This window comes from Vombatus ursinus, unplaced genomic scaffold (assembly GCF_900497805.2).
Source record: "Vombatus ursinus unplaced genomic scaffold, bare-nosed wombat genome assembly UNPS02014791.1, whole genome shotgun sequence".
NCBI classification, from domain to species: domain Eukaryota; kingdom Metazoa; phylum Chordata; class Mammalia; order Diprotodontia; family Vombatidae; genus Vombatus; species Vombatus ursinus.
The window spans coordinates 10658022-10685347 of NW_020954569.1; the positions used below are offsets into that span (position 1 = coordinate 10658022).

Below are 27326 nucleotides of genomic sequence, written 5' to 3' on the forward strand. Positions count from 1 at the left end.
ATCTGATGAGAATAAAATTTACTCATTCTGTCTCACCTTCCCCCACTTTCCTTTCACTATAAAAGCTTTCTCTTGTCTGTTTTATGTGAGATATTTTACCCCATTCTACCTCTCCCCTACTCCTCCATCTTGGTTCCACCCATCCTGAATTTGCTTTTCAAAGATTCATTTCAGTTATGATTTTTAAAAAATCAGAATGTTTGGAAATTATTTTTGTCATTAAAGGTTCACCCCACCACCACCACCATAGTATTATGCTCAGTTTTGTTAAATAGTTTATTTAGGATTTTAAGCTTATCTTTTACCTTCAGAAATATTTTATTTCAATATTTATAAAGTACTTTAAGAAATTTAAAGCAGTGTATAAATTCTAGGTGCTCTTGTTATTGTCCATTTTTAAGTTGATCTCTATCATACATCTCTGTCTCTTTAAGCATATCCCTTTTGTTTCTGATCAGAATAGCTTGTGTTATAAAATTTTTATTCTAAAGAGATTCCAATCCCTTCTTTTTGTTTATCTATTCTGAAAATTCTATGTAATTCATTCTCTTGAAATATGGGGTCTGTTCTCTATCACAAAGTCACAAAGTGAAAGATAGAATGTTTACTCTTCATTATTTGTTTCCTTATTATATTTCCTAGGTATTTAATCAATCAATTCCTTTATACTTCTCATGTCCAGCATGGCAGTCCCTCTTATTACTTCCTCCACATTTTAAAGAATTTTTTTCTCCTATAATTCATCCATTTCTCTGTAGGAGAGTGAGGTGCTTTTGCAAATTATCTACAAAACTGAAAGCCTAAGTTGATTTAGATACAGATAGATATGTCAATATAGATTTTGAGGGAAAAAAAAGATCATCATTGATCTACCCTCTTTTGTATTATGCTTGGATTTGTACATCTATGCTTATGATTTGGATATTAATGTTCCATTGTCCATCTTTTTATTTTGCAATAAGTGTCAAAGGTGGATATATATATATTGGATATCTATATCTATTTATTTGTATCTTTTTAAAAAATCATCCTTGATATTCTTGACATTTTCTTTCTGGAGATGAATTTGGTTATTATTTTTTTCTATCTCTACAAAGTAATCCTTTGGTTCTTTGAGTAGAATGTCAATGAGTAATTAATTTGGGTAGTATTGTCATTTTTACAATATTGTTTGGGCCTATCTATGATCAACTAATATTTCTTTAATTATATAGTTCTATATTTATTTCCATAAAGTGTTATGTAGTTGTATTGCTATATTTCCTATGTTTATACATGTTTCCTGGTAGGTTGAATTCTAAGATATTTTATCCATTCAATAGTTATTTCATATATAATTGATCTTTCAGTCTTTTCCTGCTGGGGTTTGTTCCTACACAGCTTTTTCATCAAATTGGTCTCCACATTGGTTCTCATCTAATTTTACTGAATAGCCATTCATGCATTTCCTGTGAGTCATTTATGCAACATGCTATATAAAATTGAAAGTAATATAAATGTGAGCCATTATTGTTAACTTGTCCGCATCTTTTTTATGAGGTTCAAATGGAAATAGTCCTTGGAGAAGTCACCATCCTGCTATTTTATAAACTTTCCCAGATTACTGTACATGTGACTAAAATGTCAGTATATATGTATACATATACATATATATGTGTGTACACACACACACACATACTGAGTAAAAACATTAGGATATAATATCTTTTTCTGTAGACTCAATATGTCTGTAAAATGTCTATAGCAGGTAGGAACATAGGCTATATATGTACATTGTACTTTTCCCATATGGCTTAATTAATTTTTAGATATCTTTTTATAACACTTTTAATATCATTTAATTAGGAGAGTATAATTATTCAGTTAGGTAATATCAATTAAAACATTAATTTTACATTTTTATGGACCAGCACAATCTCCATGCAGTTGTAAGTCATAGTTCTGTTTGTAATAATTCTCCATTCACAATACAATTTATTTCCCAATTTCTCAAGGAAATTTTTCTTTTATAACTATATTATGAGGATTGAAATTCTATTAGTTTATAAAGAATATTAAACTTCTACTCCATATAAGATTTTATTCTATACATGGTCAGTGACCTGATCATTTCTCTGAAGATATTTGATAGATGAAAAACTTTTGCAACCTGAAATATGTTGTACATTATCAATATTTCTTTTAATCTGTGCCAATAAAAGAGTCCAGATTCTTTAAACAATCTTTAAATTAATTATTTTCTTCCTGCTTCTGCATTATTTAATTATTTCCTGTTTCATTATTTATTTTATTTTTTCCCAATTGCATGCAAAAACAATTTCAACATTCCTTGTTTTAAAATTTTGTGTTTCAAATTCTCTCCCTCCCTAACCTCCTCCCCCCAATTGAGAAGGCAAGCAACTTGACCCCAGGGCTAGGCAACCTGTGGCCTGAAGACTAAATTCATTAAAAGGGCTGCACATGAGGATCAAAAAGGCCGTATGAGTCCTCAAGGCCACAGGTTCCCCACCCATGAGTCATAGGCTGCACATTTGCAGTCATGCAAAACATACCTCCAAGCAAATCATTCTGTAAAAGAAAACAAAATAAAGTAAAAATCCAAGAAAAAGAAAATAAAGAAAAAAAAAGTACATTTGATCTGCATTCAGGCTGTAATAGTTCCCTCTCTGGAGATGGACAGAACCCCTCCCACCCACTATCATAAAGTCTGTCCCAGACCACTACATTGCTGAGAATAGCCAAGTTATTCACAATAGATCATCATACAATAGTGCTGTTACTGTGCACAGTGCTCTCCAAGGCTCTGCCCACCTCACCATGCACCAGTTGATGTGAGTCTCTCCATGCCCCTCTGAGAGCATCCTGCTCATCACTTCACAAAGCACAACATTCCATCACAATCACACACAACAACCTGCTCAACCATTCCCCAACCGATAAACATCCTACAATTTCCCACTCCCTCCTACCACCAAAAGAGCCACTACAAAAATTAATGTACACCTTGATGGTTTTCTTTTTTGGGATACAGACCCAGCAGTGGCACTGCTTAATTAAAGGGCACAGTTCCAAACTACTCTCCAGAAATGCTGAATCAATACACAACCCCATCACCACAGTACACCAGTGTTTTCATTTTCCCACATCCTTTCCAACAATGTCATCCTCCCTTTCTTTCACACCAGGCAACCTGACAGGCATGAGGTAGTGGTTCAGAGTTGTTTTAAGTTGCATCTCTCCAACCAAGAGTGATTTAGAACATTTCCCTCATATGACTATAGATAGCCCTATATAGTTGTTTATATAAACAGGAGTATTTGATAGCAATTGGGCACTGGGTTATTGCCATTAGAATTAACTTATGTGGAGCCAAAATGGCAGAGTAAAGGCAGGGACTTTCCTGAGCTCTCCCACAAACCACTCAAAATATCTTTAAATAATAACTCTAAACAAAATCTTTGAATTTGCCCATTCACATCCTCTGACCATCCATCATTTGAGGAGTGACTCCCCTTTCCATAAATTTGACTCAGCTCTTTTTTATGCTTCTTTTGCAGCTTGTATTTCAAAGTCAAAATTTTTATTCAGCTCTGGTCTTTTCATCAGGAATGCTTGAAAGTCCTCTTTCCATTGAATATTCATTTTCCCCCCTGAAGGATTATATTCAGTTTTGCTGGGTAGGTGATTCTTTCTTGTAATCCTATCTCTTTTGCCCTCTAGAATATCATATTCCAAGACCTAAAATCCTTTAATGTAGAAGATGACTGTAGTTTATTGGTATTTGACTCATTTCTTTCTGGCTGCTTAAAATATTTTTCATTGACCTAATAGTTCTACAATTGGCTATAATATTCCTGAGAGTTTTTATTTTGGAATCTCTTTCAGGGGAGTAATCAGTGAATTCTTTCAATTTTCATTTTACCCTCTGGTTCTAGAGTATCAGGGCAGTTTTCCTTGATAATTTTCTGAAAGATGATCTCTAGGTTCTTTTTTGGATCACAGCTTTTAGGTAGTCCAATAATTTTTAAACTATATCTACTGAATGTATTTTATAGGTCAGTTTTTTTTTCTTCCTATGAGGTACTTTATATTTCCTTTTGTGCTAGTACTCCTTACTGGGAGTAAGACCCAGGAATGCAACACAGATCCAAGTACAGAAAATGGAACAGAATACAGCTCCTGGTACCAGCAAAAGGATCCTTGTGAATCTTCTTCTGAACCATTTTCTGATTCCTTAACCATCTGTGGTCTCAGAGGTCTGGAAACTGCCACTGCTGACAACAATTCAATTACCCTAAGGGCTGCACCTGATTTTCTGGGGCCCAGTCTGCCCTGGGTGAACTTTGCTGGACTGTGCTCCTCTCTCACCCTGGTGAAACAGACCTTTCTTCTGACCTTCTAAGTTGTCTTCCACTAAAGAATTGTTTCACTCCATTTTTATGGGATCTGCTACTCTAGAATTTGTTTAGGGTCATTATTTAAAGGTATTTGAAGAGCTTGTGATTTTTAGTTTTACTCCTAGCTCCTTTGACATCCAGAATATCATATTCTAAGCCCTCTGATTCCTTAATGTACAAGCTGCTAAATCTTGTGTTATCCTGATTGTGTTTCCGTAGTCCTTGGATTGTTTCTTTCTGGTGGCTTGCAATATTTTCTCCTTTTCCTGGGAACTCTGGACTTTGGCTATAATATTCCTAGGTGTTTTTCTTTTGGGATCTCTTTCAAGAGGTGATTGGTGGATTCTTTCAATTTCTATTTTACCCTCTGTTCTAGAATATCCAGGAAGTTTTCTTTGATAATTTCTTGAAAGATAATGTCCAGGTTTTTTTTTGATCCTGGCTTTCAGGTAGTCAAATAATTTTTAAATCATCTCTCCTGGATCTATTTTCCAGATCAGTTGTTTTTCCAATGGATACTTCACATTGTTTTCTATTTTATTTTCATTCTTTTGGTTTTGTTTGATAATGTCTTGATTTTTTAAAATTATTTTCTTCAGTGAACTTTTGGACCTCCTTTTCCATTTGTCCAATTCTGCTTTTTAAGGCATTCTTCTCCTCGTTGGCTTTTTGGACCTCTTTTGCCATTTGGATTAGTCTATTTTTTAAGATGTTATTTTCGTCAGTATCGTTTTTCATGATTTTCTTGCATCACTCTCATTCCTCTTCCCATTTTTTCCTCTACTTCTCTTACTTGCTATTCAAAATCCTTTTTGAGCTCTTCCATGGCCTGAGACCAATTCATGTTTTTGTTTTGTTTTGTTTTGTTTTGGAGGCATTGGATGTAGGAGCTTTGACTTTATTGTCTTCTTCTGGTTGAATGTTTTGATCTTTGTCACCAAAGAATAGGCTAATTTTCCCCCACTGTTTGCTCATCTTCCCAGTCAATTACTTGACTTTTAAACTCTTTGTTAAGGGACAGGTCTGCTTCTAGTGTGGAGAGTGTACTGTCCCAAGCTTCAAGGCTTTTGTGCAGCTGTTTTTATAGATACTTCCAGGGACATGTAGATTTTCAGTTCTTCAAGGAGGTATGATCAAAGGAGAGGTATTTACTCCATTCCTGGCATATGCTCTGATCTATGAGTGACCACAAGCACTCTTCTCTGCCTTGAGACTGTGAGGAGGATTCCCTCTCTACTGCTGCCACAAGTACCACCACACCAGCTCTCCTCCTTGCCCCAGGACCAGCACCCAGAAATGCAACCCAGATCCAAGCATGGGCAAGTAAGAGAATCCTGCCTCAGTGCCAACAAAGCCATTCCTGCAATCCTCATCTGATCCCCCTACCATCTGTGGGCCAAGAGTTCTGGAAATAGCCATTACCACTGCCCCAGTGCTGGACCAGGGCTGGGCCCAGAATGTGCTTCTCTCTCACCCAGGTCCAAGAGACCTTTCCTACTGATCTTCTAGGTTTTCTTTGGCGTTTGTGAGTTGAAAGGTCTTGAAACTGCAACAGCTGCCAGTGTTTCAGTCCATGAAGACCTGGTCCAGGTTTGCTGAGGCCTAGTCTTTACTTGCACAGCTCATACTGGACTCTTCTCCTAGCCTGGTACAATACATCTTTCCCATCAATCATCCAGGTTGTCTTGGGCTCTTTCACTCTGTCTTTTTGTGGGTTCTGTGACTCTAGAATTTGTTTCAGAGTTGTTTTTTACAGGTATTTGGAGGGATTTGGGAGAAAGCTCAAGTAAGTCACTGCTTTTACTCTGCCATCTTTACTCTATCCCTAATTGGTATTTTAACATGCTGAAAATATGCATTGACTGAAAATTCACAAATGATACTTTCACTAAATTTGTTCTTCATTTAAATTTTGACGTCAGGATGTCAATCAATCTCTTAACATGCAGTCTCAACTTTTTCTTGATAGATTTAAGCTCAGTGAGTTTTGCCTGAAGAAGACCCTGGTATTTTTGAATGTCCTCTTCTTTCATTGCTTTAATTCCACCTTTGCCTTTAAGCTAAAAGCCTTCAATTCTAACATTCTTGGGAGCACCTAAAATATTTTATACTGAGGGCTAAGTCCAGATTCATGCAAATAATGAATCAAATAAAGTGGTTGCATTATTTGAGTTTTGAATTCATATTTGAAGTCATAATTATATGTAAAACATGACAATTGTTTCCAACTCAATTGAAATGTACAATGACAATTTACCTAATATGACCACTAAATAGAATTAATTCTTTCCACTAATTATGACATGGCTGTATTGATTCAAAATGATATTTTTTTTTGTTTTTGGAGGAAGTTACCATGAGATGAAACAGTTATCTCTTGTTGAATCTGCATAAATTAATATCATGTATGTACAAGTGATTAATATAGTTTAATACAATTCTGTCTTTACTTGATATCAGTCCAATCCTATTTGGGATTGATGATAAATGTTTGAAGGCTACATGCAACCATAATGGGTTTAAAATGTCACCCTGGATTGTTACATGTTTTTGTTGATTGTTTCTGATATTATTATTTAGATAGCATGTTTTAAATTGAGAACAGTTTTGTTTTTCTGTTTGTTTTCCCCCATGTAGATATTCTTTCCAGTTTCTTGTCTAGGACTTCAAAATGCCTAGAAATATTTTTCAAATTTTCCACTGATAGAATTATTTGTTGCTATTTTAATCATCAAGAGTTACTTGTAGTAATCAAGCTTCACAAGTCTCAGGAGTTTTTCTGTCACCTTCTGGACATGTCTTGGAAAAAATATCATAGCTATTATTCATGTCCAATTGATACATGGCTACTTCAGTATCCCTAAGAGAGGGAATGATTAAGCACTACTACATGTCTCTTCTTTCTTGACAAATGCTAGATTAACTATATCCTGGTAGTACCTGTTGAATCACATCATCAGTCTTTATAACATAAAAAGTTACTTCCTTATAAGCACACCTTCATTCCACAATTGTGGATGAGAATCCTCATACCTATTATAACACTTGAAATGTTTATTTTTTATTTTGTTTTTTTAAAAATTTATATATCTATATCTATATCTGTATGTATGTATCTATCTATCTATCTATGTCAATCTTATATTTCCTGACATCCTGAAACAGGATAGGATTCCCTTCCTGTGGCAGATGTTGCATTTGTTTTATCTAGTTGGTATAGTTATATAGATGGTTTATATAGATTTTATATAGATTCTCTTTGGTATGGATTCTCTTTTAAGGAGGCAAGGAAGCCTTCTTTAAGATTTGATACTTATTTCTCACTTGAAACATAAAGATCTACAGCTACGGGGGGGCTAGTTGATGGAATGTTTGGCAGAAGTCCTACTACCTTGCTGTTGTATTTTTTTTCTCTATCAGCATTATTGATGCAATAAATGCTGTAGAAGACAGAATCATTATCTTTTGTAATTGAAAATTGTATGATTTTTAAACCTCTAATTAATATATATCTGTACATTGTATATGTATATATATAGTGTATATATACACATGCAGATGTACATGTATGTATGCATATATACATATATATTCACAATGCATACATATGTATAAATTTAATATTATGGTCTATGAGTATTTCATTGTATTTCAATGCTGAGACTGAATCACTGAACTAGCCTGGACTAGACCAGGCATATTGCAACTGGTCTTATTTGGCATAGATGAAATCATGGAAATTAAATTTGGAAGAAAAAGAGTCTCAAGTGATTGGATAGTCAGATATGAAAGACTGGCACCCTATGGTTTCCATGCTTCTAAACATATCAACCTATTTGGTACTTTGATTGTCTGTACAGAGTAAGTCACCTGCAATTCCCCTTCATTCAAGTCAGTTTGAAATAAGGTTATAGGGGGCAGCTAGGTGGTGCAGTGGATAGAGCACTGGCCCTAAAATCAGGAAAATCTGAGTTCAAATCCGGCCTCAGACCAAACACTTGGCATATACTAACTGTGTGACTCTGGGCAAGTCACTTAAACCCAATTGCCTAAATAAAAGAAAGAAAGAGAAATCAGGTTATAGCTCTAGAAAGCATAAAAAGGGTCTTCAAGCAGTCTGTCATTCTATGTCTTATAAAAATGTAGGATCTCACTTTCTGTAGGCCCCAGCATTTTTGAACCATGATGAATAGAAATTTTGCCAGGTATCAAAGGGTATACATATTAAAAACAAACAAAAAAAAACAGACTTCTGGAGATGTAAGCTTCCAGAAGCATCCATTCATTTTACCACTTGTGAAAAATAGGCAATTCTAATTATCTCCTTTAAAATGTTTTTACCCATTATTTCAAGGAATATATCAGTATCTCTGTTAAGCTGGAGAATATAGAGATATTTCCTCAGTCCTTTTACCTTCTCAATATTAGGTAGATCAAACTGAATTCTGTGCATGCATGATTGTTGTTATCACAAGCATAAATACAAACTGCACACTGTACAAGTTACTAAAATACCAGTTGTCCTTGGAATTTATTTAAGGTTCTTTTCTTTCCTTTTTAAAAAAATATTTTTAAATAAATTGTGTGGCTAGCTTATTATGATGTGTTAGTTACGTTTGTTCATAATGCTTTTTTGGAAATATTTTCTTTCCTGTATTTGATTTAGAATTACTGCTAAAGTCATAGTACAGATAGAAGCTTCCCTTAATTGTTTTCTAGGAAAGGATCTCAAGTAGAAATAAAAAATTACCATTCCTTTTCTAATCTTTCCAACTTTTCACGATCATATTTCTGACATCTCTGTACATCTTTCCACTTTACCTCTGTGTCCTTTGTCTGTGAAGGAATTCACATTAAACTAAAATAGAACCTCAGTCTTTTGTCAAACAGTTCTTTTATTATTTGTTCTTCAAGCCCATTTTAACCCTAAATCTTTTGATCTTGTTACCAAATTGCCTTTTAGAAAAAAAGGCAGAGAGAGTAAGATGGATACTTAGAACTAAAATGTTAATGGTCATTGTTAAGTAAAATAAAGAACTTTGCAGTACAATAAAATTAAAGCTAAAGCACATTGTAGCAAATTAAAACTAACTTCCTACCATCACTCAAGCCTTGACAGTGATCAAAAAGGATTTCATTCAGTTATTGGTGCCATCTTTTGGGAAGGTTATTCATAAACCAGTTGGTCAACAAGTATTTAGTAAATGTTTACTATGCACCAGACATGTGCTGTGCACTAGAGATGTGAATAAAGGAAAATACATGGTCTTTCCTCTCAAGAAGGTCACATGTTAATGGAGAGACCTCATATAAATAATTATGTACATATAATATGTAATTATAATATATAATTATTATGTATATATGTATGTACATATGTATTATATGGTGTAAGTGGAAGATAATCTTCTAAGGAAGGTAGTAGTGGAGAGGCAGTATAAAAAGCCTCATGAAAAAGGTGAGATTTAAGTTAAATTTTGAATGAAGCCAGAGAAGTCTGAAGAGGTAGACAAGGAAGAAGAGCATTCCAGATATGTAAAATAGGCAGAGCAAAGACACAGCATCATATTGGAGGAACAGAAAGTTGTACAGTAATGCTGGATTATAGAGTATGTGGTAAGGTCTACGGATAAGAAGATTGGAAAGGCATGATAGTGGTACATAATTTTAATTGCTAAACAGAGAAGTATACATTTCATCCTAAAAGTAATAGGCAGGCATTGGATTTTATTTAGTTTAGTGGAGGATGGATTGCAATGGAAAGAAACTTGAAAACACATGGAAAAACATAACAAGGTTGATGGAGGTCTTGCAAGAACCAGGTCACAGAATAATTTACATTATTTGGTGACGTTTGGTCTAGAAAAGAGAAGATGTATTAGAGACTTTTATTTTAAGGCCTGGAAGAAGTATATCAAATAGAAATGATACATAACCTGCTTGGACTCCAGAAGACTGAACTGAAAACAATAGGTAGAAGTTATAGAGAGGGAAATTCAAGTTTAATATAAGTACATTTCTCTTAAAAATTATGTTATCCTAAAGTAGAGTGGGCTGACTTGCTATGCAGAAGGCTCTGCTTCAAAAGAGGTCTATAAACATAGGCTGCATGATCACTTATTTGGTATATTTTTGACGGGATTCTTGTTCGTATATGATTGTATTGACGTATCAGAGATTTTTCACTTCTCTCAATTCCACCGCTAACAAGATGGAGAGGAACCACAGAAGATTATCTAGAAGAAAAGTAGAAATATGAACAAAGGTCAAGTGAACTTGGGTGCTCTTTCTCCTGAGAGATAAGCAATAAAGGAAAACTAGATAACACTGACTTTCATCAGTTGCTTGTCCTGTATCTGAGGCATGGTATTGAAAGTACTCAAAGGACAAAATTTCTTATTATCCTGTACTCCTCCAAAGTATAAATCTTGGGAAATGCTGGAAGGCTATTAAATCATTAACGTATTTCATGGTTTATTAGAAGTTTATACTCAGCTGCCTTATAACACCATGGAATCCCTTTCAAAAATAATTTGATTATCCTATAAACACAGCCAAATCATAGCATTGAATTCAAATATGAGATTCTTGCTTCTTTCCTATTAGATAAAAGTGGGCTAAATTAATTGGGTTTTTCCCTAAATTTTCAAAACTTTACAAATAAAAATCAACTTAGAACTTATATGTAACATATATTAGATTAACTTTGTTTATGTATCTACTTTTATAATTTTAAAATTGGGGGAAACTTAATAAACAAAACCCATTATTACAGAATTTCATAACTTGGGACAATTAAACCTGAACCAAAAATCTTGTTTTGTAATGAAAAGCTTCCTAGACTTGTTTGTCCAATAATGATCATGTGACATCTGGGGAAAGTAAATTGAATCTCATTGTCATAAATAGGATAGTACTAATAGTATCATTCCAGGGTACTGATATTTTGTGAACATGTCCAAGATAACATCTTGTTCTTTCATTTTAAAAATAGTCTGTATTCTAATAATATTCTAATAGCCTAATTTATTTTCTTTTTTGAGAGTAATGGAGAAGTAGTTTTCCTTGTTACTAGATTATTCTTCAAAAATATAATCAATCAAATGGAAAATTATGTTTTTTAAAGCAAATTTTTTTTGGTGTATGTAGGATTATATGTATCATTTGAAAATATATTGTTGGTTTTGTTTAATGAAGAGGCAACATGGTACAGTGGGAAAAGATTTTGGTATAGAGTAAGAGGAACTAAGCTCAAATCAAAACCCAGTGACTTACAAAGAGTATGATGTTGGGGGTGATGTATGTGTCATTTCATCTCATTGAATCTCATTTATTTTATGTGTAATATGAACTGAATTAGATGAAATCTCAGGTCCCCTTCCATCTCTAAATTTTGGGACCTTGTGGTCTGTGTGTGGGACAATTCCAAGTGTTTGAAGTGAACATCTCTATTGATTTGAATTATACCAACCATTGTCCTTGGCCTGCCTGATAACGAATGGGTAACAGGCTAAAGACAGATTGTTTAGACTATCTTGTGATTACTTGGTCAAGTAAAATTAATGAATATTGAAAGTTCATTCAGTCAAAGGGATGCTCTAAATGTCCTATGAATCTGAATCATGTAATTTATGGAAAGTTTCACAGATTTAAACTGACTAAATCTTGGAAGTTCTTCCCTTTCTTTTTGGATCATGTGCTTCAATGCTATCCTCAACAATGGCATTCTGTAGTTTAGGACATTGTCTAGAGGAGCAGACTGAACTATGAATTTTTAGATATTTTTCATTAAGATGGTAGCAAAAACAATGACAAAATCATACTTTTCTCCAGATTATACTCCAGTAGAGTTTACAATAAGTCACCTAATCAAATAATGGTCAATAAATTTAAGATTACATTAGTCAATAGTCAATCAGTATTCATTAAGTTCTTACTATATGATGCTCACTATGCTAAGTGCTGAGGATACAAAGAAAACCATACAATAATTCCACTGAATGTACCCCATGCCTAGAATGCTTTTCTTCTCAATTTCCACCTCTTGACTCCTCTGGTTTCATTCAAATCCTAACCACAACCTCACCTTCTATAAGAAGTTTTTCTCAATGCCTCTTAATTACAGTACTTTTCTTATGTTGAACATTTCCTATTTATCTTTTAGTTTGTACATTATAGTTTGCCTGCTATCTTCTACATTAGAATGTGAACTCTTTTAGGGCAGGTATTTTTTCTTGCCTATGAACATTAACACACTGTCTGGCATAATAGGCACTTAATAAAAGTATATTGACTGACTGATTAAAAGACTAGAGCTGAGTAGAAACTTTGAATCACAAAAATAAGAATCAATAGAAAACTAAAATGACAATTTTATTTGGACAAATGGAAGAGTATGAGCAATGATGAAGTACTTCCATTTTACTATGAATAAAAGAGAAAAAGACAAAGTCACATTATTTATTTAGTTGTTTGTTTTTTAGTTTTCAGCATTCACTTGTGTAAGATTTTGAATTCTAAATTTTCTCCCCTTCTCTCTGTTCTCCCCTCCCAAAAATGGCATGCAATCTGATATAGGCTGTACATGTGCAATCATATTAAATATATTTCCACATTAGTCATGTTGTAAAGAAGAATTAGGACCAAAAGGAAAAACCACAAGAAAGAAGACACAACAGCAAAAAAAGAGAAAATAACATGCTTTGATCGGTCAGATTCCATAGTTCTTCCTCTGAATGTGGATAGCATTTTCCATCATGAGTCTTTTGGAATTGTCTTAGATCCTTGTATTGGTGAGACTAGTTATGTCTATCAAAGTTGGTCATCACACAATGTTGCTGTTACTGTATGTGATATTCTCCTGGTTCTGCTAACTTCACTCAGTATCAATTTATGTAAGTCTTTCCAGGTTTTTCTGAAGTCCACTTGCTCATCATTTCTTAAGGAGCAATAGTATTTCACTACATTCATACACTACAACTTGTTTAGCCATTCCCCAATTGATTCACATTCCCTCCATTTTCAATTCTTGATCACCACAAAAAGAGCTGATATAAATATTTTTGTGCATGTGGGTGCTTTTCCCATTTTTATGATTTTTTTGGGATAAATATCTAGAAGAAGCATTGCTGGATCAAAGGGTATGCACAGTTTTATAGCTCTATGGGCATAGTTCCAAACATTTCTACAGAATGGTTGGATCAGTTTACAACTCCACCAACAATGTATTAGTGTTCCAATTTTCCCACATCTTCCCCAATATTTAACACTTTCCTGTTTTGTCATGTCAGTCAATCTGATAGGTGAGATCAGGTAGCTAAGAGTTGTTATGATTTGCATTTCTCTAATCAATACTGATTTAGAGCATTTTTATGTGACTATAGATAGCTTTAATTTCTTCATCTAAATTCTGCCTGTTCATGTCCTTTGATCATTTATCAATTGGGGAATGACTTGGATTCTTATAAATTTGACTCAGTTCTCTATATATTTTAGAAATGAGACCTTTACTAGTAAAAATTGTTTCCTCAGCTTTTTGCTTCTCTTCTAATCTTGGTTTCATTGATTTTGTTTGTGCAAAAAACCTTTTTAATTTAATGTAATCAAAATTATCCATTTTTCATTTCTGTTCTCTATCTGTTGTTTGTTCATCAATTCTTCCTTTCTCCACAGATCTGACAAGTAAACTATTCCTTGCTCTCCTAATTTGCTTATAGTCTCACCCTTTAAGTGTAAGTCATGTACCTATTTTGACTTTATTTCAGTATATGATGTGAGATGTTGGTCTACGCTTAGTTTCTCCCATATTATTTTCCACTTTTCCCAACAGTTTTTTTAATAATGAGTTTTTATCCCAGAAGCTGGAGTCTTTGGGTTTAACCAACAGGAGATTACTGTAGTCATTGTCTACTGTGTCTTGTGTACCTAACCTGTTCCACTGATCCAACACTCTATTTCTTAGCCATTATCAAGTAGTTTTGATGATTGCTGCTTTATAATAAAGTTTTAGATCTGATATGGCAAGGCCATTTTCTGTTGCATTTCTTTTCATTATTCCCCTTGATATTCTGAATCTTTTGTTCTTCCAGATGGATTTTGTTATTATTTTTTCTAGTTCTATAAAATAATTTTTGGTAGTTTGTTATGACACTGAATAAATAAATTAGTTTAGGTAGAATTGTCATTTTTTATCATATTATCTAGGCCTACCCATGAGCAATTGACATTTTTCTAATTATTTAGATCTAAATTTATTTGTGTGAAAAGTATTTTGTAATTTGTATATGTAGTTCCTGGGTTTGTCTTGGCAAGTAGGGAAGTCAGAGTTTTAAAAATATGGAAGTACTGAAGTTTTTGTATTGATCTAGAAAGAGCATAGAAAAGTATGGAAAGGAAGGAATGTAATAGGTAAGTAATCAGGTTGAATTATAAGTCATTATTCAATAAAGCATACAAAAATGGAGGATGAGGTGGAGGGAGGGAGTATCACATGAGTCTCACTATTACCTGAATAAGACAAAGGAGAAATCCTTACACACTCATATATACTCACACATGCACACACAGTTTGGTGCAGTAATATATTAAACTCAACAGGGAAATGGGCAGAGATAGGGAAAGGTATATAAGATTTAAGAAGGAATATAGGATTGAAGAGGTGTTATAATCAAAATATTTTGATGATGAATTATAAAAAGAGGGGGGAAAAGAGGAATTTTAAGAACTAGTGGTCATCATTGAAGGCCAAAGGGTAGAGAATATGAATAGAGATGTGAAGTTCAAAATAGGCTCCTAAAATGCATGTGCCCATACTTCTGCCCCGGGATATGCACATACTGAAGGGAGGCAACAGGCAATTGCAATGTCTAACTATGACTCCAAAGGACTACTGATGAACCATGTTTCCCATATCATCATAGAGAGATGATCTTCTAGAGTTGTAGAATGAGGAAAATATTTTTGGTTAGCTTGACTATGCATGGGATGTTCTCTTAGAGGGGGTGGAAAATTGAGTACGAAGTAAGAGATAGCTTTAGTAGTACGCTACCCAAAGGAAGGAAGAAACAAACATCAGTGAAACATTTAAAGAATATGAACAGAAGAGCTATGAAGGTGTTTCTGAAGTCAACACCAAAAAGCAAGGCAATTTTGGAACTAATACTGAAGTGAATAAATATTGTAATATATGTTTGTATATATGTATATCTATGTAGATATATGTATGTACATATTGCTTCATATAAAAAACTTATTTTACTGTTTTTATAAAGAAATCCTCATTTTTTATGTTTGCCTAGTTTAGAATAAAAAAAATAAAAAGCATGCATATTCATATATACACAAATATATACCACACATACTATATAAAACTATATAATTTTATATATTACAATGAATACATTATAGAGAAAATATTGTATTATAGTATACACAATATTTAAAATAAAAATATATAAATATGAATATTTATTTGATGTTTATTTATCATAAGTCCCAGACTTATGATAGTCCCCCTCAGTAGCAAAAGAGAGATCTTAGTTCTCAAAAGTTGTGACAACAGAGAACAAACTCTGGGCTAGATTTATGAAACTAGAAAGCATTTTTGAGTACAGGACTGATGAACTGCATAGCTTCAGTCCCAGGACCAATCTAGTTCTGTCAAGAGAGTCCCATTACCCATGTGGCTATTTTTTTTGGTTTGTTTTTGTCTCTATAGAGACTCTTTACTGATGACTTATGGAAAGATATGGACAAGAATCAAAAAGGATAAAAAACAAAGGCATGGAGTGGTTCTCATTTGCATCTTCACAGAAAAAAAAATCTGAGAAATTTATGGATCTTTATAATTGTTCTAACTTAAGGGGAAGGTGGCCTCGCCATTCCAGATCTTAAATTGTATTAAAAAGCAGCAATCATCAAAACTGCTTGGTACTGGCTAAGAAACAGAGTGGTGGATCAGTGGAATATGTTAAGTATGCAAGACACAGTAGTCAATGACTATAGTAATCTATTATTTGATAAACCCAAAAACCCCAGCTTCTGGGACAAGAACCCACTCTTTGAAATTAAAAAAAACTGCTGCAAAAACTGGAAAAGAGTATGGCAGAAACTATGCATACATCAGAATCTCACACTATATACCAAAATAAAGTCAAAATGGGCTCATGATTTAGATATAAAGGCTGATACTCTAAGCAAATTGGGAAAGCAAGGAATAGTTTATTTATCAGATTTATGGAGAACAGGGAAATTCATGACCAAACAGGAGATAGAGAACATTATGAAAAGTAACATGGATAACTTTGATTACATTAAATTGAAAAGTTTTTGCACAAACAAAGTTAATGTACCTAAGATTAGAAGGAAGGTAGAAAATTGGGAAAGAATTTTTACAACCAAGGTCTCTGATAAGGGCCTCATTTCTAAATATATAGAGAATTAAGTCAAATTTATAAGAATATGTCATTCCCCAATTGATAAATGGTCAAAGGATATGAACAGTCAATTCTCAGATGAAGAAATTAAAGCCATTTATAGTCATTTGAAAAAATGCTCTAAATCACTATTGATTACAGAAATGCAAATCAAAACAACTCTGAGGTACCATATCACACCTATAAATGTTGGAGAAGATGTGGGAAATTTGGAACACTAATGCATTGTCGGTGGAGTTGTGAAATGATCCAACCATTTTGGAGAGCAATTTGGAGCTATGCCCAAAGGGCTATCAAAATGTGTATACCCTTTAACCCAACAATAGCACTTCTAGGGCTATATCCCAAAGAGATCAAACAAATGGGAAAAGGATCCACATGTACAAAAAATATTCATAGCAGCTCTTTTTGTGGTGGTAAAGAATTGGAAATTGAGAGGATGCCCATTAATTGGGGAATAACTGAACAAGTTGTGATATATGAATGTAATGGAATACTATTGTGCTATAAGAAATGATGAACAGGGTAATTTCAGAAAAGCCTGGAAAGACTTGTATGGTCTGATGCTGAGTGAAGTGAGTAGAACCAAGAGAATGTTGTACATGATAACAGCCTTGTTGTGTGATGATTAATATTGATAAACTTAACTCTTCCCAGAAATACAAGAATCTAAGACATCTCCAAAGGCCTCATGATAGAAAATGCTATCCACATCCAAAGAAAGAACCTTGGAATTTGAATGCAGATAGAAGCATACTATTTGCTATTTTTTTTCTCTTCTGTTGAGTTTTGTTTCTTCTTTCTGGTGGTTCCTCTTATTGGTTCTAATTCTTACTTACAACATCACTACTGTGAAAATATTTTAATAGGAATGTATATGTATAGCCTATGTCAGATTGTGTGCCATCTTGGGAAGGGTAGTGGGGGGGAAAGGGGAAAAAATTTAAACTCAAAAGCATATATAAGTGATTGTTAATAAATCAAAATAAATTAATAAAAAAAAGAGTTGTAAGGGGCCTCATCAGCCATCTAGTCCAATTCATAATGAAGGAACTTCCTCTATGAAATACTTAACAAGTTGTCATCCAGTTCTTTCAAGAAGAGATCAAAAGAGGTAATACATGTAAAGAACATTGTAAACCTTCAAATGCTACATAATTGTTGGATATTATTAATGTTGTTTTTCTGCTATCTTAAGTATCCTTCAGTATGGAATTTTTTAAAAAGACAATGTTGCTGTTACTATATCCGTTTTGACCTTATCTTGGTAAATAGTGTAAAATAAGACTGTAAAATATTGATCTATGCTGTTTCTGCCATAATACTTTCCAAACATTTTTTTTTTTACCAAATAATGAATCCTTATCCTTAAAAGTTACATCTTTAAAGTTGTTAAATACAAGGTTACTATAGTCATTTGCTGCTGTAAATTGGATGTCTACTTTGTTCCATTGATTTGCCTTTCTGTTTTTTAGCCAGTACCAAATAATTCTGTTAATTACCACCTTATACTATAGTTCAAGATCTGGTACTGCTAAAACTCCTTCCTTTACATTTTTTATTAGTTCTTTTGATATTCTTGACATATTGTTCTTCCAAATAAATTTTGTAATTATTTTTTCTAACTTGGTAAACTAATATTTTCAAAATTTAAATAGGATGACATTGAATGTATAAATTATTTTATGTAAAATTATCATTTGTTATTATGTTGGCCCTGTCTGCCCATGAATAATTAATATTTCTCTAATTATTTAAACCTGATTTTATTTGTGTAATTTTTAAATAATTTTTTCAAGTTCCTGGGTTTGTTTTGGTAGGTACACTCCCCAAAATTTTTATATTGTCTAGAATTATTATTAATGAGATATATCTTACTATCTCTTCTTGCAGAGTTTTGTTTATGATATATAAGCATGCTGATTATCTATGTGGATTTACACTTTATCCTACAACTTTATTAAAATCTCATTTCAAATTGTGTTTTGGCTGAGTCTCTGGGATTTTCCAAGCATATCATCATATTGTCTGTCAAAAGTGATAGTTTTGTTATGTCATTTCCTATTCTGATTTCTTCTATTTCTTTTTCTTTTATTATTGCTATGATTTATGCATTCATTATTCATTAATGAAATTGGTCTACCATTTTCTTTCTCTGTTTTTTCTCTTCCTGGTTTAGGTATCAGTATCACATTTGTCTCATAAAAGGAGTTTGGTAGGATGCCTTCTTTACTTATTATTCTAAATAATCTATTTGATGTTGGAATTCATTTGTCTTTAGATGTTTGATAGAATTCACTTGTAAATCCATCTGGTCCTAGTGCTTGCTTTGACAGCACATATACTAAAATTGGAATGATACAGAGAAGACTAGCATGGCCCCTGCACAAGGATGTCACCCAAATTCGTGAAACATTCCATATTTTTGTCTATAATGTTACTCAACATGCTGTAGGCATTGTTGTGAACAAACAGGTTAAGGGCAAGATTCTAGCCAAGAGAATTATTGTGCGTATTGAGCATATTAAACATTCTAAGAGCTAAGATAGTTTCCTGAAGCGGGTAAAGGAAAATGATCAGAAGAAAAAGGAAGCCAAAGGAAAAAGCACTTGGGTTCAACTGAAATGCCAGCTTGCTCCACCTAGAGAAGCATACTTTGTGAAAACCAATGGCGAGGAATCTGAGCTGTTGGAACCAATCCCCTACGAATTCATGGCATAAATGGCTGTAAAATAAAAACAATAAAAAAAATCCATCTGGTCCTTGTGATTTTTTCTTAAGCATTTATGGCTTGTTCAATTTCTTTTTTCCCCCCAAAATAGGTCTATTTAGATATCTTATTTCCTTTTCTGCTAATCTAGTCAGTTTATATTTTTGTAAATATTCTTCCATTTCACCTAAATCATTAAATTTATTGGCGTATAGTTAGGCAAAATAATTCTTTGTAATTGTTTTGATTTCATCTTTTTTAGTTGTATATTCATCCTTTTCATTTTATTTCTAGTAATTCAGTTTTCTTTCTTTTATAAAAATCATATTAACTAATGATTTATCTATTTTATTTTTTCATAAAAACACTCCTAGTTTTATTTATCAATTCAGTCTTTTTTATTCTCAATTTTATTAATCTCACTTTTGATTCTTGGGATTTACAATTTAGTGTCTAAAAGGGGATTTTAGGTTGGGTTTTTTTTTAGTTATTTAATTGCATACTCAATTAATTGGTTCATTCTTTCTATATTATTTTGATGTAAGCATTTAGAGATTTTCCCAATTACTGCTTTTGCTGCATCCCATAGCTTTTGGTATATTGTCTCATTATTGTCATACTCTTTATTGAAATTATTGATTATTTCTTTGATTTGTTTTTAAGGCACTCATTACTTAAGTTTAAGTGGCTTAATCACTAATTAGTTTTTAGTTTATGTTTCCATAGTCCTTTATTAAATACAATTTTTTTATTTCATTGTGATCTGAAATAGGATGTTTTTAATATTTTTTCTGCTTTGAACTGTAAAATTTTTATGACCTATTTTATAGTCACTCTTTATAAAGATACCATGATCCACTGAGAAAAAGTTGTATTCCTTTCTATTATCATTCAATTCCCTCCAGACATCTATCATATATAGCATGTGTAATGATTTTAATCATTTCCTTGACTTCTTATTTTTTTTTTTCTCATTAGACTTATCTAGTTCTGGAAGGGTGAGATTACATTCTTCCAGTATTTAGCACTACTATCTTTTTCTGCCAACAGCTCATTTAACTTTTCTTTTAAAAAGTTAAATCCCGTAGTATTTGATGCATATAGGTTTACTATTTATATTGTAATTAGATTTTATTATTGGTGATGAAGCTCCAGGTCTCAGGGTCTTCTTAATGTTACTTTCTGAATTCTTTCTTTGGGGAAGGTACCTTGGGAACTCCCTTAAGATCAGCTAATCCACTAGTGCCCCCAGCTATGCTGTCCAGAAAATGTTCTTATTCTTTGCAGTACCATACTAACTGGGTGTGTGCTCCCTCTTCCTAGGCCTTAGCCTTAATCTGATATCATGTGTGGGAAACACTGCTAGGCCTAATGTCTGCTAACTACAGAGGGCCCTTCAATCTACCCTTACTCACCTGTCAGATCCCCAGGTTCCTATTTCTTTGATAAAACATGAGGTGAAAGTTCTTGACTGCTAGGGTGTTTCCAGACCCAGTTGACACTAGGGATTGTTATTTGTTGATTCAGAGGAGTCAGCCTGGAGGTGTTTGCACTTCACTAAAGCCAAACCTCAGCCCTTGGAGGTTCTGTCTTTCCTCATGTCCTCTCATGTTGTCCTAGAAGGATACTGCTTTACCCCCTTTATCTTGGTGGTTCTATGTTCATTTTGAGATAATGTTCTGTGTGTGGAGGAAATTTGGAGAGCCAGAAATTTTCTGACCTACTCTGCCATCTTCTCAGAATCCTAATTCTGGTTATTCAATTTTTAAGGTTTAATTTTTGTTGTTATTTATTCCATTAAAATGGCTTTAAATACCAAGGTTATTGTACAATACTTTTATTATTTTAAAGACATATTGGTGGTAGATACACAGAAACATATGAAATTATGATCTATAGGCAGAGTGATAGAAAAATAAAATAAAATAAAAAAGAAGGAATCATTTTTGGAGAAGGAAGCTATTTATATACCCTCAAAGAGCAAACTAATTAAATTCAATCAGCAGACCAAGAAAAATAGCAAACAGATATTAAGATAATATAAATGGTACATAGATCTAAGAGATTTTAAATTGGTAGTAACAATCAGGAATCTTACTAATTATCAACCATATAGAAAAGAAATGATAATAGAAAATAAAGGTGACACAGGGAAATTAAAAAAATTATTAAGAAATACCATTGCAACATGTCGCTCAATATTATTATTCTAAAATGTCTCTCAGTAATGTGATGCCTTAGTAAGCCTCCAATAAAGAAAGCAATAAAATTACATTTTTGCTTTGTTCTAAGATCCCTAATATAGAGTTATCATACATAATATAGGTTTTTAAAAATAGCAGTAAAAGATAATTCTATTTACTTGTTAACAATATTTGAGGAAAGAGAGTCAGAGTTCCTTTGTTATATAAAAATTTTAATTGACATTTACAGCACATGACTATGTGGTGGTGGTAACCAAAACTTGTACCTAACTTAGTTTAATATCAAATTTTATTGGAGCAATTAAGATCCACTTTGGGATTCTTAAAAGTCAAACTGTCTTCTATCTCTAGACAGATACAACATTTCCAAGGTCATTTTATGGGTTTATAATTAACCTTTCTGATTTAGGTACCTCATAGACAAGTTCCCCTTTACATGTCTATTTCAAGGGAAGCCATTAAACCTGAAAGGTCCTTTGAGATTTGCAGTTTAATTTCAGTTTAACACTACAATTCAAATGATGACTGCACATGGTAGGCCTCAGATAAGTTCAAAGAGAAAAAAATGCCAGTAATTTTTTTATTAACCTGATAAAATGACAATAAGGAATCTAGATAATGCCTGAGTTTTTTTTAAATTAAAATTTCTTCATTCATATCAAGAAATAACAGCTATTTGTTTAACATAATATTTTTATAACTTAAGTTTCACTGCAATGTCTCATTAGCAAAGAAGAAATCGATACTTAATTCTCAAAAGATATTGCCAACAGAGCACAGGCTCTGGTTAGATCTACCAAACTAGGAAGTATTTGAGTGCAGGACTGGTTGAAAAATTTATTAACCAAGGGGCTATAATGATTGCTTTGTCAGATATAGCCACTTTCATAGTTCTCCCACTTTATAGAATAGTTGCAATTAGTATTAATGAAAAAAAACCCACAAAAGAAAATTATCAATCCTTAAATTTTCTTAGGAAATTATATAAGGGATGTAGCATTGTTAGCAAAATAATCATGAGTTTCAAGACGTAAAATATAATTTTCAAATAAAGGGAACTAAATCAATGAACAGAGGTTGAACTGAAGGAAAATTGATAGTTATTTGGGGGTGGAGACAAGATAGTGGAGAAAAGGCAGTAAGTCCCCTGAATTCTCCCCCAAATCCCTCAGAACACCTTTAAATAATGCCATAAAACAATTCATAAAACAGCAGAACCAACAAAAAGACGGGGTTCAATAATTTTTCAGACAAAGACAACTAAGAAAGTCAGCAGGAAAGGTCTGTCACACCTAGGTGACAGTGCAGCATAGTCCAGTCATGGCCACATCAACATAGCCCCAGACCCAGCTCCAGAAACAAGGAGCAGGCTTTGGGAACCACTGAATCAGAAGCAGTAGCTACTATTTCTGAAGCACTCAGAGCAAAGATACTAAGGGTTCAAACAATTGGTCAGAAGGAGATTGCAGTGTTCTCTACCAGAGCTGAGGCAGGACTCTTGTTTCTTTGCAAATACTTTGCTCTGGTACCATATTCTGTGTGTCAGTCCCAAGGTGAGGACACACACTAACAAACTAGAGTTTAGGGCCACAGTGGAGCTGGGACCTTCATTACAGTTGCAGGTCAGAAAAGGGTGCTTATGGTTGCTCACAGACCAGAGCATAGGGTAAGAGAATAGTAAATACACCTCTCCTTAGATCAGAACACCTTGGAAGAATTGAAATTTTATGGGTCTCTAGAAGTATCTCTGAAAATAGCTCCAAAAAACCTTCAATCTAAGGACAGTGCATTCTCCATCCTGGAAGCAGAGCTCTACTTTAACAAAGAGTTAAAAATCAAGTAGTCTGGGAAAATGAGCAAACAACAGGAAAAAAAAATAACGACCATAGAGTTACTATGGTGACAAGGAAGATCAAAACACCCACTCAGAAGGTAAGTAAGTCCAAGTTCCAATATTCAAAACCTCCAATAAAAATAGGTCAAAGGCAATGGCAGTGCTCAAAAAATATTTTTTTTAAATCAAGTAAGAAAGGTAATGGAAAAATTGGGAAGAGAAATGAAAGTGTTGTAAGAAAACCATAAAAAAGGAGTCAACAGCTTGATAAAAGAGGCACAAAAAAATACTGAAGACAATAATACCTTAAAAAACAGAATAGGCCAAATGATAAAGAGGTGCAAAAAGCCAGTGAGGAGAATAATGCCTTAAAAAGCAGAACTGGAGAGAGGATTCTGGGAAGATGACAGAGTAGGTCAGAAAATTTCAAGCTCTCAAGATTTTCCTCCACAAAAGAGACAAAATAACTCCTCTGGGCAAACATAGAGTCATGAAAACAAATAAGAGTAGGGGCAGGAGAGGGGTCTTCCTGGGACAGTTGGAGGAGATATGAAGAAAAGGTCCAGCTCCACAGGTGAAGCCTGTGAAGAATAAATACCTACAGGCTAAATCCTAGTTCTGCTTAAACAATAAGCACCAAGTTCTGGGGTTAGCTGGTTTGGGAGGTTGCCTTGGCCACAGCCAAGGACAGTAAGGGGAGGTTAGCTTCTGAACTGGGGAAGACTGAAGGAACCTCTGCTGACAAGGAATATCAGACCCAGCTGTGCTGCAGAGAGTGACTGGGTGAGAAAGAACCAGCACACACTTGGTGAGTGCAATGGCAGTGACATGGAGATGCCTTTGCTGTGGGCACTTACAGGAGGCTGGAGGTCTTGGTTTGAGTTCAAGGTCAGAAGAGTGAACTGAAGAGGATGAGAGGCACCATCCTCTAGGACTAGAGGTGATTGAAAAAGCTAAATTATTGTGAAAAAATGCACAGGCAAAGGAGAAAGAATCCAACCATACAGAGCTACTATGGGAATAGAGAAGATTGAGGCTCATCTTCCAAGGGGGATACTGAAGTAAAGAAACCTTCTACCTCAAAGAGTAATGTCAAATGGTCACCTGCCCAAAAATAATTCATTGGACAACTTAAAAAAAGACTTTAAAATCAAATGAGAGAAATTGAGGAAAAACTAAAAAGAAAAATAAGAATAATGAAAGAAAAACAAGAAGATTATGAAAAAAGTGAACCAATTAGAAAAGGGGATCCCGAATCTTAAGGAAGAAAATGATTCCTTAAAAATCAGAATTGGGCAAGGGTAAGCCAGCTAAGGTATAAGAGATGAAGAAAAAAAACCATAAAGGATAAAAAAGAGAAGAGAATGTGAAACAACTCATAAGAAAAACAATGGATAGAGAGAACAGATCAAAAAGATAAAATGTAAGAATAATTAGACTACCTGAAAGTTCTGATCAAAAAAAGAATCTTGATACAATAATACAAGAAATAAAGAAAATTGTCCTGAAGCATTAGAACAAGAGGGGAAAACAGAAATAGAAAAAATCCACCTATCACCACCTGAGAGAAATACTAAGGGGAAAACTCACAGGGATATTATAGTCAACTCCTAAAACCCCTATATCAAGGACAAAATATGATGAGCAATAAGAAAAACAAAACAATTTTTTAAAATAAATTTATTTATTTTTAGTATTCAACATTTACTTCCACAAGATTTTGAGTTCCAAATTTTCACCCCATCTTGCCCCTCCCCCACCCCAACTTGTCATACATTCTGAATACCCCTTCCCTTAGTCTGCCTTCCCTTCTATCTCTACCACTGCTTCTCTTATCCTCTTCCCCTTCTCTTTTCCTGTAGGGCAGGACAGATTTCTGTAACACATTTCCTGTATTTCTTATTTCCCAGTTGCATGTGAAAACATTTTTTTAAACATGTGTTTTTAAAACTTTGGATTCCAAATTTTCTCCCTTCCTCCCTCCGCACCCACCCTCATTGAAAAGGCAAACAACTCAATATAGGTTATACATCTGCAGTTGTGCAAAGCACTTCCATAGTAGAAGTGCTGTGAAAAACTAACTCTATTTCCCTTAATCCTATCCTGCCCCCCATTTATTCTATTCTTTCTTTTGACCCTGTCCCTCCTCAGAAGTATTTGCTTCTGATTACCCCCTTTCCCAATTTGACCTCCTCTCTATCATCCCCCTACTCTTTTGTCCCCTTCCCCCCATCCATTTTCCTAGAGGGTTAGACAGATTTTCATACCCAATTGATTGTGTATGTTATTCCCTTCTTAAGTCAAATCCTTTTAGAATAAGATTCACTCATTGCCTCTCACCTTCCCCCATTTCCACTCCACTGTAAGAGCCTTTTCTTTTCTGTTTTTTTTGTGAGATAATTTACCCACTCTACCTCTCCCTTTCTCCTTCTCCCAGTATAATCCTGTCTCACCCCTTAATTTAATTGTCCAGATATGACCCCTTCATCTTCAACTCACCCTATGTCCTCTATCTATCTTTATATACATATTTACACACATATATTTTTTCCCTCCAACTACCCTAATACTGACAAAGGTCTCATGAGTTACAAATATCATCTTTCCATGCAGGAATGTAAACAGTTCAACCTTAATAAGTATCTTAGCATTTCTCTTTCCTGTTTAGCTCTTCATGTTCCACTTGAGTCTTGTATTTAAAAGTCAAATTTTCTATTCAACTCTAGTCTTTTCATCAAGAATGCTTGAAAGTCCTCTATTTCACTGAATGGCCATTTTTTCCCCTGAAGGATTATACTCAGTTTTGCTGGGTAGGTGATTCTTGGTTGTAATCCTGTCTCCTTTGCCCTCTGGAATATTATGTTCCATGCCCTGCAGTTCCTTAATGTAGGAGCTGCTAAATCTTGTGTTATCCTGATTGTGTTTCCACAATACATGAATTATTTCTTTCTGGCTGTTTGTAATATTTTCTCCTTGACCTGGGAACTCTGAAATTTGGCTACAATATTCCTATGATTTTCCTTTGGGGATCTCTTTCAGGAGGAGATCGGTGGATTCTTTCAATTTCTGTTTTGCCCTCTGGTTCTAAAATATCAGGGAAGTTTTCCTTGATAATTTCTTGACAGATTATGTCTAGGCTCTTTTTTTTTGATCATGGATTTCAGAAAGTACAATAATTTTTAAATTCTGTCTCCTGGATCTATTCTCCAGGTCAGTTGTTTTTCCAATGAGATATTTCACATTTTTTTCTAATTTTCATTCTTTTGGATTTGTTTTACAGTGTCTTGATTTCTCATAAAGTCTCTAGCTTCCAATTGCTCTATTCTAATTTTTAAGGAAATGTTTTCTTGAGTAATCTTTTGGATTTCCTTTTCCATTTGGCCAATTTTGCTTTTTAGGGCATTCTTCTCCTCATTGGCTTTTTGGACCTCTTGGGCCATTTGGGTTAGGCTATTTTTTAAGATGTTATTATCTTCAGTTTTTTTTAGGTCTCCTTTAGCAAGGTGTTGAGTTTTTTTTTTTCATGATTTTCTTGCATTACTCTCATTTCTCTTCCCAGTTTTTCCTCTACTTTTCTTACTTGCTTCTCAAAAATCCCTTCTGAGCTCTTCCAAGGCCTGGGACTGATTCACAGTTTTCTTGGAGGCTTTGGATGTAGGAGCTTTGACTTTGTTGTCTTCTTCTGGTTGTGTGTTTTGATATTCTTTGTCACCAAAGTAAGATAATATAGTCTGATTCTTTTTGCAC

The 27326-nt window shown here is 33.8% G+C and overlaps 1 non-coding gene across 1 annotated transcript; it reads left to right on the forward strand.

The window, feature by feature from the left end:
* The first annotated feature begins 19151 nt into the window (after positions 1-19151).
* Positions 19152-19258, forward strand: LOC114048247. Its single transcript, XR_003569727.1, has one exon. It is a non-coding gene; the product is annotated as a U6 spliceosomal RNA (small nuclear RNA).
* The last annotated feature ends 8068 nt before the right edge of the window (positions 19259-27326 follow it).